The sequence below is a fragment of the Salmo salar genome, chromosome 11 (assembly GCF_965601325.2).
Source record: "Salmo salar chromosome 11, fSalSal1, whole genome shotgun sequence".
NCBI lineage: Eukaryota > Metazoa > Chordata > Actinopteri > Salmoniformes > Salmonidae > Salmo > Salmo salar.
In genome coordinates this window covers 101,496,641-101,509,029 of record NC_138301.1, presented here as the reverse complement: position 1 = coordinate 101,509,029, position 12,389 = coordinate 101,496,641, and the positions used below count along the sequence as shown (strand labels likewise).

Here is a 12,389-nt window from a genome sequence, read left to right as displayed (position 1 = left end):
CGGTTTGCTGGGTGGGATAGTAAGGGGTTGGAGGCATTATAAAACTAAATAATAAGTTGGTGACAAAAAAAGAAGAAAGTAGATCGTTTTCCAATTAAAGACTTATGGTGGAGCCTGAGGGTTACGGTCGTTAAGTCACCGTGCAGCCGCACCACGGTGAGTCACCACCGCTGACACCAGCTAGACTGCAGAGCCACAGAGCCTCACATACTGTAGAGCCTTCATAGACCCAGCGGAGGTCAGCTGGCACAGGAGGGAGAGATGCAAACTCACCAGGCTTTTACAGACCACCTAGAGAGAACCAAGCGAACCAAGAAACACTGGGACATGTAAGGCAGAAAGACACCACCTCTGAAAGCAACAGCTCTATTTCTGGCATGACATGTTGCTTTCTACAGTGTACAGGTGCAGTGTAACAATGTGGTCCACCCTGACCTGTCATTGCTCAAGGTGAGATTGGAGGTTGCTCTTTGCAGGACCATGCTTTACCTTTAGGACATCGCTGCCTGACGAGGCAACATTTCACAAAGTGAAACTCTAGCCTGTATAGAAATGGGCATGACATTACACAGTATAGAATTTCAATCAAACCTTAAAGGTGGTCCAAGGTTTTCAAAGGCATGTACCTGAAACGTATTCATCATAAAATATCCCCAATGTGAACATCTTAACGTATACATTATAAATAACTAGCTTATAAGCATTTCAGTGGTGCATATACTTAGATTCTGACTCAACATGCGAGAGATCAAACACATTGGATGCCATGATCACATTATCCAAGGTCAGTCAGAAAGTTTATATTTCATGACTCAAAGAGAGAACCATCCCTTGACCTCTAACCATCCCTTACCTCCACCCGTCCATTACCCATAATCCAACAAAGTGTGTCCTCCCCCATGGAAATGCGAGGTCACAGATGAAAAAGAGTGGGTGATGATAAAAGAGAAAGAGAAAAAAGATCTGGCGAGTGTCCTGTTGAAACGCAGTGGGAGAGAACTATGACCTTGATACGCAAATAGACCATCTTTAGAAAAAATATCTTCCAGAAAGATATTTATCATATCAGGGTCAATTGGCAGTGAGGTAGATTCCTTGAATTATCTTCATCTATTCAGCATTATTTTTCATAGTCTTTATTATATTATCCAATGGGGGTTGGGAGCTGTCTTTTACATGCATGTGAGCAATTAAACACCATTGAGAAACAGCCAAGTTTTACATTGGTATACTTTTCCTTAATGCCTGCTCTTTCAATAAGAACCATAAAGATCTGGATATTGACTTAGCATGTGTCATAATAAATTGAGATGAAAGTTAATACCACAATGCGGTATTACCATTAATACGATGAAGTGCTATGCTGATAAATGAGTTCATGTTGATAAAGGTAAAAATCTAGACAATTAAAGTGAGCCTGTACATGTTTTTCTTTTAGCATTATATAGCCAAGTCATTCTTATATCAACACTTTTATCACTTTTGTCATCCTTAATCTGGCATCAAACTTCACTGAAGACATTTGACAAGGAGAAACCCTGATCAAAATACGAATGAATCATGAAGTTCATCAAAATAGCAGCATGGCGCTAGAGAATGTTAGTCAGGATCAGCAGTACACTCAGGATGATTGGTCAGGCCAGGGAGGGCTGCTATGGAATAACAGACTTAAGCCATCATTATGCTGGTAACAGACAGAACGCCTGGGCCTTAGAGAGGGAAAACGTCAGTCATGCCGACATCTTGACTCCCAGCATAGCTGGCATGGTTTAGCAGCATCAGCACCAGCCACAGCAGCTAGAGCCACAGCCTGACATTCCAGTCTAGCTGGAGGCCACTCTCTCTGTGTTCACCAATGGCATGGGCTGTGGTCCACCAAAGTGATGCATTAGTAATCGACACGAACACAGCGGGAGGTGCAGTGTTCGGGGCTCTGTGCCATCACGCAACACAATGACCACCTGCCTCGCAAGACACGCCGCAGATCTCCCCCAAAACAATGTAAGACCAAAACACCCGCAGCCCTACAGCTGGGCTTTTGTCTCGTCCTCTCGCGGCGACACAGGCGACAGCTCAGACACCTACACCCTCCGCCTAAGCTGCCCTCCACAGCGGAAAAAGCTTGTTTATCACCTTGCAGCATATTGTCACCGTCCTCACAGGCCGAGGGAGAAAGATGGCAAAACAGACAGAGAGACAGAGAGACATAGAGAGAAAGAGAGAGCACTGGAACTTGCATAAGAGAGGGGACAGAGGCTAATTAAGGGAGGCTGGATTAATTAGGCTTTCAGTCTGACTGCCTCTTATACTCCCACTGAGCTCAGTGCCAGCTCCCCCCCCCCCCCCCCCCCACACCCCTACGTCTGCATATTGTTACATGGATTTGCCTGCTTCATTCGTTGTAATGTGCTGCATGTTCCTCGTCATGCCTTAGCTTGCACAATGGGGCGTGGGAGCTTTACAATAGGTAAACACAAAGTAAAGGCCAATAATCTCAGCAGAAAAACAAGTTAACGCTAACTGCATGGCTGTCTGAGCCTACGGGAGACTAGGAGGAGAATCGAGGTCACATAAATGAGCACTTCATTTGAAGAGGAAATAAACATGTCCAACGTAATACTCTCTCCTCACCAGATGCACTGCCAGAACCCATCATATAGGCAGGAAAACACGAAGTCATGAGCTCACTCACTGAGCACTGAAGGGGTATAGGCTGAGGGTGAGTGTTTGCAGTGCTAAGACACTTATACCCACGTGAAGTGCAATGAGTCAGAGGGCAGGGCTTTGATAAAGCAATCAAATTAATATCCCTTTATTAGGTTAAAAATATATATTTTTTGAGTGCTCCAAGAATACTTCAGGTCTCTCCAAAAGGTATTCTTGGGTCACGAACTTCACAAAGCTTCCTCAACAATCCTGCCCTTTGTTCCCCTGCCTACACACTCATCTGCCAACCCTGCTGTAAGTAATTTAATTTATTATCAATGGATCAAAATCCAGTTTATGCAAGTACCAGGGAGAGGGGGCCCTTACTACGTGTAAAGACAGAATATAGCTTCCCCACTGCATTCAAGAAGACACTTTCAATGGCTCTTGCATCACCCTGCATAATCAAAACAGAGGGAGAGGGCTTTGCTGAGTGTTCCTTGGGTTCATTCTACTCCCCACACAGACACAGAGAACAGCCAAGCCCCTTCAGCCCTTCCCCGCCTAACATCCTTGGCCCTCTCCATGGTGGAGTATGACAGGATTAATATTCATCAGGGTCTTGGCTTTGCCAAGCTCCAGGGAAAGGTTGGGGAAAAACAAAGTGGAAAAACCTGGAGAAGTCCATTTCTGGCCTGATTGACGCCTGGCCTGGCAGCAAGTAATTCATTTTGAGGGGGAAGCACAAGTGTCCTTGCACCAGCTCCCAGCACAAATTTATGATAATCCTAATAAATTATGATGCGCCACGCAGACATTAAAAACTGTGATTGGCACTAAATAAAGCAGGCTGTACCTCTCAGGTCAGAGTGAGAACTATGTGCAGCCAGGCAGCCTGTCTCTGTCCACATCTCTCCCTACAACTATCCATCTCTGTCTGTCTCTCTTTCAACAACTCTTCACCTCTTCCCTGCTCTCTGGCTTTTGCCCTTCCCTTCCATAGTTCTATTTAACTTTGTATATTTCAGCTTAGTTGGTATTATTTCTACCTAACTGCACTTGCTCAATCTGGTATTATTTCTAGCTAACTGCACTTCTCCTTTATCTCCTCTTTGAAGCAGAATGAATGAACTGGTAAACATAATCACTTTAAAACTTTTAAAACTTTATTTTTAACCAGAAATGCAGATACAACAGCTAAAACATGTTAAAATTTATTTGGAAATTGTTCTGCCGGTATTTCTGTGAGACAGGATTTAAAACGTTTGCAGGAAGGAGGTTTTAACTAATTAAACTATAGGCACTCACCATTTACCAATGAAAGTACATTTTCCTTTCTCTGTCCTACATTCTATCCATGCTGACCTATATATTTTTGGGGGGTGTTTTTTAAATTTATTATTGATGTAATTCACGCTTCAACTGATAGCCAGATTGAAGTCGCCAGTTTTAATCTCACTCAAGCACTGCACTGTCTACCGCACGGATTAATCCACTTTCATCATCTACAGCGGTCAAACTAAATCTGGTTATTCCACTGACTGTTGATTACTGCCTTTAACATGCCCATTATTATGTGCAAATGGAAGTAGTGGGCCTTGATTAAAACAATAGAAAAAAAACTAACAGTATTATCTACCTAATCCTTTAATGTGAAAGTGGTTGGTTTATCTCTGCTCTGACATGGAAATGCCAGTGTAGCTGCCACTGGGCCACATCCTTGGGTCAAAACCACAAGGACATCCACACTAGTCACAGGCTTACATTAGAAAATAGCCGTTTCTCTTACCCTCCTGAGTGTGCAAAGACATAACTCAAGGCATTATGACCATATGAATCTCACTATCTTGTAAAATGGGAGCCAGCTGAAATGTGTCAGTGGAGAGAAGCTACAGTAGCAATTCAGAAATGCATTAAATGAGAGAGAGAAGGAGAGAGATTTAAGCCTAAGAGAAATAGACTCAAAGTAGTGTGTGGCATAGTCTGATTAAAAGTGCAGCCCCCCTTTGCACTGATTACGCTGCATTTTGGAAAGCGTCCCACTTTAGATAGTAACAACCCAAAGCAAAAGGCAACATGTCCACTGATCTTAACAGGACATACAGTACAGTCACTTGAATGGACTGATGAATGGTCTGAAATGAGAAAGCAGAAGCCCCATCCCTTCAGAGTGAGACTCTACAAACTCTATACCCTCTACAGATGCAGCCATCAAAGGCTAAACAGCTGCTGGTATTATATCTATATCAATGGAAATGAAGCATGATTGATTGGCCACTGATGCAAAAACAATCAGAAAGTACCAGATGACACCATGAGAGGGGCATTGTGGGATATATTCCCCGTAGAGGTCAGTGGGTATGGAGGCTCATTTTAAGAAAATCTCCACATACATTCCCATAAGTTATAATAATAATCATCGTCATCATTTGGTGGGTGCTTGTATTTGTCCTGTTTCACACATGTACAAGTGTATATTATATGCATGTGTGAAATGGACAATGTGTTTTTTGCATATCCCAACTCCCACTGAAACACCCTCAAAGAGTGGAGTCACAACCATGGTTACGAATAGCTGGTTCTGGACAGATTTCCAAGTATAGTTACCGTAATTTCTGTCCCACAATGATAAACGTGATTGAAATCACGAAAAGAGGCTGAGTGGAATTCTGCATTATGTATCCTTATAATCAATAATTATGATCTTCCAAGAGGCGATCAATGAGTTGGATGTAGGGGCTCTGGTCCATAAGTGTCCTTGCTGGCGTCATGGCACAATCAATCCCAAACATATCCATTGCTGATTTTGTCAATGAAGACCTTTTATTACCTTGCTAATCTAATCGATGAAAGGGAACATAATATTTCAAAGTGAAAGACGGACATAGAATATATTACATTTATGTCAAGCTGTGCTCTCAGGGTTGCTTCATGGGCCAGATAACTCTAGAGAAGGTGTGTGGGTGAGTGCCCACGCTCCCTCATCGAACCCTCTCTATCATGCTCTCTCTCGCTCTGTCTCTCTGTCATGCCTCCATCGCTTCTCTCTACCTCCCTCCCTCCCCCATCTCTCGCTCTCTTGCACCCACCCATGCCAGTCAACACTTGGGATGCATGACAATGATGAAAACACAGGTTGTTGAGATGGTAAATGACTTCAAACACGTGTTTGAATCTATCCTGTCCCTCTGAAGTGAAAAGGCTGTACGCTGGACATGTGAGGGTGGAATACTAAACCACGGCATGGGAGAATAGAGCTCATCAATCATGAGTGGCATGCATTTTCCTGCAGTGGAATGCAGCCAAACGGCATTAGAGTCTATGCAACAGCAGCAGCAGCAGTAACAGTACTGCCATAGAGCAGGAGCCTGGCTGAGGCTAAAGATAGATTGATAATTAACTAAACATGATGTGTGCTTGAAGAAGCATGGGAAAAGGGTAAAAAAGAAACTAAGATATGAGACCTCAAAGAATAGCCTAGCATGAGCCAAAGGTTACTTGTATGTGCCCACATGTACATATCCTGCACATGCAGTTAAGCAGAAACACACACTTAAGCACAGGAAGAAGGTATATGAACTGTGAAACTGTGTCGTACGCCATAAGCAGGAAAGCATGAATTAAACTATATACACTACATGACCAAAAGTATGCGGACACATGTTCGTCGAACATCTCATTCCAAAATCATGAGCATTAATATGGACTTGGTCCCCCCTTTGCTGCTATAACAGCCTTCACTCTTCTGGGAAGGTTTTCCACTAGATGTTGCTGCGGACACCTGCTTCCATTCAGCGACAAGAGCTTTCGTGAGGTCGGGCACTGATGTTAGGTGAATAGGCCTGGCTCGCAGTCTGCGTTCGAATTCATCCCAAAGGTGTTCGATGGGGTTGAGGTCAGGGCTCTGTGCAGGCCAGTGAAGTTCTTCCACACCGATCTCGACAAACCATTTATTTGTATTTTTATTGATTCCCCCCCCCCCCCCTTTTTCCCCCAATTTCAATCTTGTCGGGAGGCAAAAGTCAAGGCATGCATCCTCCGAAACATGACCCGCCAAACGGCGCATCTTAACACCCACATGCTTAACCCAGAAGCCAGCCGCACCAACGTGTCAGAGGAAACACCATTCAATGCGATGCAGTGCTTTAGAACGCTGCACCACTCGGAAGGCCCCTCAACAAACCATTTCTGTATGGACCTCGCTTTGTGTACGGGGGCATTGTCATGCTGAAACAGGAAAGGGCCTTCCGCAAATTGTTGCCACATAGTTGGAAGCACAGAATCGTCTAGAATGTGTGTGCTGTAGCATTAAGATTTCCCTTCACTGGGACTAAAGGGCCTAGCCCGGACCATGAAAAACAGCCCCAGACTATTATTCCTCCTCCACCAAACTTTACAGTTGGTACTATGCATTGGGGTAGGTAGCGTTGTCCTGATATCCCGCCAAACCACAGATTCATCTGTCGGGCTGCCATATGGTGAAGCGTGATTCATCACTCCAGAGAACGCGTTTCCACTGCTCCAGAGTCCAATGGCAGCGAGCTTTACACCACTCCAGCCGACGCTTGGCAATGCGCATGGTGATCTTAGGCCTGTGTGCGGCTGCTCGGCCATGGATACCCATTTCATGAAGCTCCTGGTGAACAGTTCTTGTGCTGATGTTGCTTCCAGAGTCAGTTTAGAACTCGGTCGTGAGTGTTGTAACCGAAGAGAGATGATTTTTACATGCTATGCGCTTCAGCATTCAGTGGTCCTGTTCTGTGAGCTTGCGTGGCCTACCACTTCGCGGCTGAGCCGTTGTTGCTCCTAGACATTTTCACTTCACAATAACAGCACCTACAGTTGACAGCTACTCTAGCAGGGTAGACATTTGACAAACTGACTTGTTGGAAAGGTGGCATCTTATGAAGGTGCCACGTTGAAAGTCAATGAGCTCTTCAGTAATGCCATTCTACTGCTACTGTTTGTTTATGGAGATTGCATGGCTGTGTGCATGATTTTATACACCTGTCAGCAACGGGTGTGGCTGAAATAGCCAAATCCACTCATTTGAAGGGGTGTCCACATACTTTTGAATATATAGTGCATTCCTCAAAAGTGAATCTCTGAGTAGTAGTGTGTTACATCATGAAATATTCAGCACAGCTTGCCTCAATAAGTTACAGACATACTTATTGACCCGGTCTTAATTAGGTAAAAGGATTTGATATTGGTTTGATAGGATACTTAATCTCTGTTGTTTCCACTTTTGCCTTGCAGTTTGGTCCAGCCACATAGAAAAACAGGCCAATCTGCTGGACTTTTCTCTACAGACCTCTGATCTCCCTAAAAAAGGTGACAGTGATCACAGGATGGACAGCCGTCTGTGGAGAGCTGTCTGCGTGTCTGTGTGGACCCAGCCCTGCCAATCCATCTTCTAGTCTGGATGGCTGCCGATTTCTCGGCCTGCCTAACTGCCTTTCCTGTCTGTGTGTCAAGTTCCCTACCATCTATGTATCCTGCCCTGCAAGCTTACCTGCTTTCACCTGTCTTGCTGCCAGCCTCCTGTTCTACCTGTCTCTCTGCCTATCTCGCTGCCTACCTGCCAGCCGACCTCTGCCAGTATCTCCAGCTGTCTATCTGCCTACCTGCCAGCTTGCCTGTCTGCCTGTCTGTTGTGCCTGCCTCCCAGCTCTCCAGGCTGCTGTGCCTCCAGCACAGGATGCCTCTAATGGCACCGTCAGCCACAATAACCTGACAAGGTTATTTTTGTCCGGAGAAGACAAAGGTCTGCACTACAATCGCAAGCAAACAGATACGTAACTGCATCAAAAGTTCTAACACATGCAAGAAACGCATACATTCATTGACACAGTAACCATTAACATAAAGTACCTGAAAACACACATAGCATTTTATAAATACGGAAATACAAGTAAACCTATATGCTACAATTCTCTGTGCCGCAGAGGGAATAAACAAATTCAGGACACATACATACCCTAGGGTTGGATATACATTACTAGAGAATAGTGGCCCATCATGTTATAAAATAACTTTAGAGGCTTAAGTTAAATAAGTATATTTTAAAAGGAAAAAAAGGAGAAAAGGCCAGAGAATAAGAGAATAAGAACGGAAGATGTAGAGATAATAACATGAGGAGGACAAGGAGAGAAAGAAAGAAGGAGAGATAGCAAGGTAGAGAGTATAAGTGCAGAGTGCCAAGTAAGAGAGCAGTCTTTGCTTCCTTTCCAGGTAATGTGATTGCTATATTGGTGACCTAACACCCTCATTAAGAACGGATCAAACAGCGCTGCGAAAGGCGAAGGCACAGAACCGCAGTGTGTAAGAGACAGGATTAGGAGGATGAGAGAGTTGTTCTCTCACTAGCGGTGAATGTTTGAAGTCCCACGCATGCCTAATTGTCGAAGACACTAGCATCTATACGTTTTTCTAGAATATTTTTGCCCCCGGCAAGCCTCAGAGTGTTTGAGGTATATTGGCTTTCAAGCAATTCACAATCTGACTTTATGACCTTGATTTTGATAAGAAATAAATATACATTTACCTCAGGGAAGACCCCGATGTCATTAGAAAAATGTATCATTATACTTTAATGTGATGTTTTTGTATCCTTTTAGCAGACACTGTTTTGCTTGTCACATTTTCAGGCCTGAATAAATATGAGAGTTGCCAAAAGGAGAAGGGGAAAATAACCTGAAATTACAGTGGAATATTAATGTATCTTTTAACTTTGTACTTGCTGAAGACCCATTTTGAGCAATTACCTACCATGTAAGGCTAACATTTTGCGGAACAAAGTATTTAAAAAAGCATATGAGTGGGCCAACTCACCAAAGCCACAAAATCCACACACAGACAGACAAACAAACACACTGTTTGTTTGTCAAAGGCAAGCATCAGAATACAAAAAGACACTTAGCATTATCAAAGCTTAACGGTCACATTGAACACAGAGAACACTGATCTTAGACCAGTTTATTCAGATCCGTAGTTGAGGCCATATGCAAGTTATCTGAGAGAAACAACACATTATATATAATACAATCCTAAACATAAACCAACCTTTTTTAGATGGTGCAACTTAGTGGACAGAACAGACAGTAGGAGTTCATGGAAACTTTTAAATTACAATGAAATGTATGCTTAGTTTATCTCTGTTGAGACTCTGCCATGTTGTCAAAAAAGAACTGGACATTTGTTTATTTTAATTTTAAACATTCCCAAGCAGTGGCACTCCTTATGGGAGTTTCAGACACTGCATCTTTGCAGTAGTACACGTACCACAGTGTGGTGTGTGTTGTGTGGTGTGTGTAGTGTGTGTTATTTGTCTATTTTGTTTAGAGGACATGTTGCTGGAAATTGAAATGTTGCAGTCCTACATCATACTTTAGACAGGCTTAGTGACTCATACTATAGAGCAGCTAGCTATGCATTTTATAATAAGGTAAGCGTTTTATAGTAAGGTTAAAATGCTTTGTGATGTTTCAGAGCTGGGTTGGCCCCTTTTTTGTTTTCACTATAATGTGTGTGTGTGTGTTTGTTTGTGGGGAGGGGTTTGGGGTGTGTGTGTGTGTGTGTGTGTGTGTGTGATGTGGCTGTCAGGCCGTGTGTGGCCATGTCTGAAACCTGCGCTTGCGTTCTAAATAGTAGGCATTTGGGGTTTGTGAAAATAGAACGTCTTGTAGTATGTGACATTTACAAAATGTTGTATGCTTTAATTGCCAGAATGTCATACTCATTTCGGCTTTCATCTACTAGAATTTGCTGCTGACTATTGAGGAAGAGAATCATCTTTCTAGACCCAAGCGTGTTTGACAACAGCTGATAATCACATACAGTGAGGGAAAAAAGTATTTGATCCCCTACTGATTTTGTACGTTTGCCCACTGACAAAGAAATGATCAGTCTATAATTTTAATGGTAGGTTTATATGAACAGTGAGAGACAGAATAACAACAACAAAAATCCAGAAAAACGCATGTCAAAAATGCTATAAATTGATTTACATTTTAATGAGGGAAATAAGTATTTGACCCCTCTGCAAAACATGAATTAGTACTTGGTGGCAAAACCCTTGTTGGCAATCACAGAGTTCAGACGTTTCTCATAGTTGGACACCAGGTTTGCACACATTTCAGGAGGGATTTTGTCCCACTCCTCTTTGCAGATCTTCTCCAAGTCATTACGGTTTCGAGGCTGACGTTTGGCTCCTTCCACAGATTTTCTATGGGATTAAGGTCTGTAGACTGGCTAGGCCACTCCAGGACCTTAATGTGCTTCTTCTTGAGCCAGTCCTTTGTTGCCTTGGCCATGTGTTTTGGGTCATTGTCATGCTGGAATACCCATCCACGACCCATTTTCAATGCCCTGGCTGAGGGAAGGAGGTTCTCACCCAAGAGTTGACGGTACATGGCCCCGTCCATCGTCCCTTTGATGCGGTGAAGTTGTCCTGTCCCCTTAGCAGAAAAACACCCGCAAAGCATAATGTTTCCACCTACATGTTTGACGGTGGGGATGGTGTTCTTGGGGTCATAGGCAGCATTCCTCCTCCAAACACGGCGAGTTGAGTTGATGCCAAAGAGCTCCATTTTGGTCTCATCTGACCACAACACTTTCACCCAGTTGTCCTCTGAATCATTCAGATGTTCATTGACAAACTTCAGACGGGCATGTATATGTGCTTTCTTGAGCAGGGGGACCTTGCGGGCACTGCAGGATTTCAGTCCTTCACGGCGTAGTGTGTTACCAATTGTTTTCTTGGTGACTATGGTCCCAGCTGACTTGAGATCATTGACAAGATCCTCCCGTGTAGTTCTGGGCTGATTCCTCACCGTTCTCATGATCATTGCAACTCCTCGAGGTGAGACCTTGCATGGAGCCCCAGGCCAAGGGAGATTGGCAGTTATTTTGTGTTTCTTCCATTTGCGAATAATCGCACCAACTGTTGTCACCTTCTCACCAAGCTGCTTGGCAATGGTCTTGTAGCCCATTCCAGCCTTATGTAGGTCTACAATCTTGTCCCTGGCATCCTTGGAGAGCTCTTTGGTCTTGGCCATGGTGGAGAGTTTGGAATCTGATTGATTGATTGCTTCTGTGGACAGGTGTCTTTTATACAGGTAACAAGCTGAGATTAGGAGCACTCCCTTTAAGAGTGTGCTCCTAATCTCAGCTCGTTACCTGTATAAAAGACACCTGGGAGCCAGAAATCTTTCTGATTGAGAGGTTGGTCAAATACTTATTTCCCTCATTAAAATGCAAATCAATTTATAACATTTTTGACATGCGTTTTTCTGGATTTCTGTTGTTGTTATTCTGTCTCTCACTGTTCACCATCAAAATTATAGACTGATCATTTCTTTGTCAGTGGGCAAACGTACAAAATCAGCAGGGGATGAAATACTTTTTTCCCTCACTGTAAGGTGACATGCTGTACCAAAATGAACCAATGGCTGGAATAAACGCAACTTGTTCATTAGATGACTCATTATCAGTGTAGATGAGTCTAGTACAGTATGCTGAGATATGTTGCTTACTGCATTTGTTAAACTAAACAGTGCCTTTTAAAAAGTATTAGCACACAGTATGTCATTTTAGTAAGTAGTAGGCAAGACTACGGACACGGCCTGTGTGAGTGTGTGTAACTTACACCTGTAATTATGAATGTAAGATGAAGAAAGAGAGGCAAAGATGGAAATACATTGTATCATTGCTATATCAGGAATAAGATGAAGTCATCAATG

At 43.4% G+C, this 12,389-nt stretch overlaps 1 protein-coding gene across 1 annotated transcript in view; it reads right to left on the bottom strand.

Moving 5' to 3' along the window:
* The window catches only part of LOC106563218 (leucine-rich repeat transmembrane neuronal protein 4), a 160,163-nt gene that overhangs the window by 131,833 nt on the left and 15,941 nt on the right, over positions 1 to 12,389 (bottom strand). The window lies entirely within an intron of this gene.